This window comes from Phyllobates terribilis, unplaced genomic scaffold, assembly GCF_046119375.1.
Source record: "Phyllobates terribilis strain yellow unplaced genomic scaffold, ASM4611937v1 Scaffold_449__1_contigs__length_1482836, whole genome shotgun sequence".
In the NCBI taxonomy this organism is placed as follows: domain Eukaryota; kingdom Metazoa; phylum Chordata; class Amphibia; order Anura; family Dendrobatidae; genus Phyllobates; species Phyllobates terribilis.
The window spans coordinates 590,598-596,597 of record NW_027363209.1 but is presented as its reverse complement, the minus strand read 5'-3'; positions in this window follow the sequence as shown (position 1 = coordinate 596,597).

Genomic DNA, 6,000 nt, shown 5'->3' with positions numbered 1-6,000 from the left:
TACGCTGTATACAGTGTGTGTGTGGTGCGTACGCTGTATACAGTGTGTGTGGTGTGTACGCTGTATACAGTGTGTGTGTGGTGTGTACGCTGTATACAGTGTGTGTGTGGTGTGTACGGCGTATACAGTGTGTGTGTGGTGTGTACGCTGTATACAGTGTGTGTGTGGTGTGTACGGTGTATACAGTGTGTGTGTGGTGTGAACTGCGTATACAGTGTGTGTGTGTGTACGGGGTATACAGTGTGTGTGGTGTGTACGGTGTATACAGTGTGTGTGTGGTGCGTACGGCGCATACAGTGTGTGTGTGGTGCGTACGGCGTATACAGTGTGTGTGTGTGTACGGTGTATACAGTGTGTGTGTGGTGTGTACGGTGTATACAGTGTGTGTGTGGTGTGAACGGCGTATACAGTGTGTGTGTGTGTACGGGGTATACAGTGTGTGTGTGTGTACGGGGTATACAGTGTGTGTGTGTGTGTACGGGGTATACAGTGTGTGTGGTGTGTACGGTGTATACAGTGTGTGTGTGGTGTGTACGGCGTATACAGTGTGTGTGTGGTGCGTACGGCGTATACAGTGTGTGTGTGTGTACGGTGTATACAGTGTGTGTGTGGTGTGTACGGTGTATACAGTGTGTGTGTGGTGTGAACGGCGTATACAGTGTGTGTGTGTGTACGGGGTATACAGTGTGTGTGTGTGTACGGTGTATACAGTGTGTGTGTGGTGTGTACGTTGTATACAGTGTGTGTGTGGTGCGTACGGCGTATACAGTGTGTGTGTGGTGTGTACGCTGTATACAGTGTGTGTGTGGTGCGTACGCTGTATACAGTGTGTGTGTGGTGCGTACGCTGTATACAGTGTGTGTGTGGTGTGTACGCTGTATACAGTGTGTGTGTGGTGTGTACGGCGTATACAGTGTGTGTGTGGTGTGTACGGCGTATACAGTGTGTGTGTGGTGCGTACGGCGTATACAGTGTGTGTGTGTGTACGGTGTATACAGTGTGTGTGTGGTGTGTACGGTGTATACAGTGTGTGTGTGGTGTGAACGGCGTATACAGTGTGTGTGTGTGTACGGGGTATACAGTGTGTGTGTGTGTACGGTGTATACAGTGTGTGTGTGGTGTGTACGTTGTATACAGTGTGTGTGTGGTGCGTACGGCGTATACAGTGTGTGTGTGGTGTGTACGCTGTATACAGTGTGTGTGTGGTGCGTACGCTGTATACAGTGTGTGTGTGGTGCGTACGCTGTATACAGTGTGTGTGTGGTGTGTACGCTGTATACAGTGTGTGTGTGGTGCGTACGGCGTATACAGTGTGTGTGGGGTGTACGGCGTATACAGTGTGTGTGTGGTGCGTACGGCGTATACAGTGTGTGTGTGGTGTGTACGCTGTATACAGTGTGTGTGTGGTGCGTACGCTGTATACAGTGTGTGTGGTGTGTACGCTGTATACAGTGTGTGTGTGGTGTGTACGCTGTATACAGTGTGTGTGTGGTGTGTACGGCGTATACAGTGTGTGTGTGTGTACGGGGTATACAGTGTGTGTGTGGTGCGTACGGCGTATACAGTGTGTGTGTGTGTACGGGGTATACAGTGTGTGTGTGGTGCGTACGGCGTATACAGTGTACCACCAGCGGTTTCCATAGCCATCGCTTGGGTGTTCCAATATGGCGGTCGATGAACTTCCACCTCTTGGAATTCTGGGATCCGGACACATCTGGACGGAACCGGATGTGAAGACATTACAAGGTAAGTATATTATAGATGAGGCCGCAAGTAGATCCCTATATACAGTATGAGGCCGCACGTAGATCCCTATATACTGTATGAGGCCGCACGTAGATCCCTATATACAGTATGAGGCCGCACGTAGATCCCTATATACTGTATGAGGCCGCACGTAGATCCCTATATACTGTATGAGGCCGCACGTAGATCCCTATATACAGTATGAGGAAGCACGTAGATCCCTATATACTGTATGATGCTGCAAGTAGATCCCTATATACAGTATGAGGCAGCACGTAGATCTCTATATACTGTATGAGGCCGCACGTAGATCCCTATATACAGTATGAGGCCGCACGTAGATCCCTATATACTGTATGAGGCCGCACGTAGATCTCTATATACTGTATGAGGCCGCACGTAGATCCCTATATACTGTATGAGGCCGCACGTAGATCCCTATATACTGTATGAGGCCGCACGTAGATCCCTATATACAGTATGAGGAAGCACGTAGATCCCTATATACTGTATGAGGCCGCACATAGATCCCTATATACTGTATGAGGCCGCACGTAGATCCCTATATACTGTATGAGGCCGCAAGTAGATCCCTATATACAGTATGAGGCAGCACGTAGATCTCTATATACTGTATGAGGCCGCACGTAGATCCCTATATACAGTATGAGGCCGCACGTAGATCCCTATATACTGTATGAGGCCGCACGTAGATCTCTATATACTGTATGAGGCCGCACGTAGATCCCTATATACTGTATGAGGCCGCACGTAGATCCCTATATACTGTATGAGGCCGCACGTAGATCCCTATATACTGTATGAGGCCGCACGTAGATCCCTATATACAGTATGAGGAAGCACGTAGATCCCTATATACTGTATGAGGCCGCACATAGATCCCTATATACAGTATGAGGCCGCACGTAGATCCCTATATACAGTATGAGGCCGCACGTAGATCCCTAGGTACAGTATGAGGCCGCACGTAGATCCCTATATACAGTATGAGGCCGCACGTAGATCCCTATATACAGTATGAGGCCGCACGTAGATCCCTAGGTACAGTATGAGGCCGCACGTAGATCCCTATATACAATATGAGGCCGCTCGTAGATCCCTATATACAGTATGAGACCGCACGTAGATCCCTATATACTGTATGAGGCCGCACGTAGATCCCTATGTACAGTATGAGGCCGCACGTAGAACCCTATATACTGTATGAGGCCCCACGTAGATCCCTATATACAGTATGAGGCCGCACGTAGATCCCTATATACAGTATGAGGCCGCACGTAGATCCCTATATACTGTATGAGGCCGCATGTAGATCCCTATATACAATAAGAGGCAGCACGTAGATCCCTATGTACAGTATGAGACCGCACGTAGATCCCTATATGCAGTATGAGGCCACACGTAGATCCCTATATACTGTATGAGGCCGCACGTAGATCCCTATGTACAGTATGAGGCCACACGTAGATCCCTATATACTGTATGAGGCCGCACGTAGATCCCTATGTACAGTATGAGGCCACACGTAGATCCCTATATACTGTATGAGGCCGCACGTAGATCCCTATGTACAGTATGAGGACACACGTAGATCCCTACGTACAGTATGAGACCGCACGTAGATCCCTATATGCAGTATGAGGCCGCATGTAGATCCCTATATACTGTATGAGGCCGCACGTAGATTCCTATATACAGTATGAGGCCGCACGTAGATCCCTATATACAGTATGAGGCCGCACGTAGATCCCTATATACAGCATGAGGCCGCACGTAGATCCCTATATACTGTATGAGGCCGCATGTAGATCCCTATATACAGTATGAGGCCGCACGTAGATCCCTATATACTGTATGAGGCAACACGTAGATCCCTATATGCAGTATGAGGCCGCACGTAGCTCCTTATATACAGTATGAGGCAGCACGTAGATCCCTATATACAGTATGAGGCCGCACGTAGATCCCTATATACTGTATGAGGCCGCACGTAGACCCCTATATACTGTATGAGGCCGCACGTAGATCCTTAATTACAGTATGAGGCCGCACGTAGATCCCTATATACAGTATGAGGCCGCACGTAGATCCCTATATACAGTATGAGGCCGCACGTAGATCCTTATATACAGTATGAGGCCGCACGTAGATCCCTATATACAGTATGAGGCCGCACGTAGATCCCCATATACAGTATGATGCTGCACGTAGATCCCTATATACAGTATGAGGCCGCACGTAGATCCCTATATACAGTATGAGGCCGCACGTAGATCCCTATATACAGTATGTGGCCGCACGTAGATCCCTATATACAGTATGAGGCCGCACGTAGATCCCTATATACAGTATGAGGCCGCACGTAGCTCCTTATATACAGTATGAGGCCGCACGTAGCTCCCTATATACAGTATGAGGCCGCACGTAGATAACTATATACTGTATGAGGCCGCACGTAGATCCCTATATACTGTATGAGGCCGCACGTAGATCCCTATATACTGTATGAGGCCGCACGTAGATCCCTATATACAGTATGAGGCCGCACGAAGATCCCTATATACAGCATGAGGCCGCACGTAGATCCCTATATACTGTATGATGCTGCACGTAGATCCCTATATACAGTATGAGGCCGCACGTAGATCCCTATATACAGCATGAGGCAGCACGTAGATCCCTATATACTGTATGATGCTGCACGTAGATCCCTATATACAGTATGAGGCCGCACGTAGATCCCTATATACAGCATGAGGCAGCACGTAGATCCCTATATACTGTATGATGCTGCACGTAGATCCCTATATACTGTATGATGCTGCACGTAGATCCCTATATACAGTATGAGGCCGCACATAGATCCCTATATACAGCATGAGGCAGCACGTAGAACCCTATATACTGTATGAGGCGCAAGTAGATCCCTATATACTGTATGAGGCCGCACGTAGATCCCTATATACAGTAAGAGGCCGCACGTAGATCCCTATATACTGTATGAGGCTGCACGTAGATCCCTATATACAGTATGAGGCCGCACGTAGATCCCTATATACTGTATGAGGCAGCACATAGATCCCTATATACAGCATGAGGCCGCACGTAGCTCCCTATATACAGCATGAGCTGCCGGGCAGGTCGTGGACGAGAGGCATGTGTCCCCTAAGTGCCAAGCTTCGGTGATGTAGAACCCGGAGAAGCAGGCTCCAGCACACATAGTGCTGAGAGGAATTTAATGGGCCTGGATTACAGGGCCGGGTTTTACGAGCAGCTGAAAGAGCTGGAGGGGAACAGCTGCTCACTTACCTCCAGTCCAGGTGTTGGAAGGCTGATTTAAGACACTCTTCTTAACAATCCTTTCCAGGCTGCGGTTATCCCGGTTGCTTGTGCACCTTTTTCTACCACACTTTTTCCTTCCACTCAACTTTCCATTAATATGATTGGATACAGTACTCTGAACAGCCAGCTTCTTTACCAATTACCTTTTGTGGCTTACCCGCCTTGTGGAGTGTCAATGACTGCCTTCTGGACATCTGTCAAGTCAGCGGTATTCCCCGTGATTGTTGAGTCTACTGAAACAGACTAAGGGAACTTTTTGTACGCTTAGGAAGTCTTTGCAGGTGTTTTTTGTTAATTATTCTAATTTACTGAGATAATGACTTTTGTGTTTACATTGGCTGTAAGCCATAATCATCGACATTAACAGAAATAAACACATGAAATAGATCCCTCTGTGTGTAATGACTCTATATAATAGATCCCTCTGTGTGTAATGACTCTATATAATAGATCCCTCTGTGTGTAATGACTCTATATAATAGATCCCTCTGTGTGTAATGACTCTATATAATAGATCCCTCTGTGTGTAATGACTCTATATAATAGATCCCTCTGTGTGTAATGACTCTATATCATAGATCCCTCTGTGTGTAATGACTCTATATCATAGATACCTCTGTGTGTAATGACTCTATATCATAGATCCCTCTGTGTGTAATGACTCTATATAATAGATCCCTCTGTGTGTAATGACTCTATATAATAGATCCCTCTGTGTGTAATGACTCTATATAATAGATCCCTCTGTGTGTAATGACTCTATATAATAGATCACTCTGTGTGTACTGACTCTATATAATAGATCACTCTGTGTGTAATGAATCTATATAATAGATCCCTCTGTGTTTAATGACTCTATATAATAGATCCCTCTGTGTGTAATGACTCTAT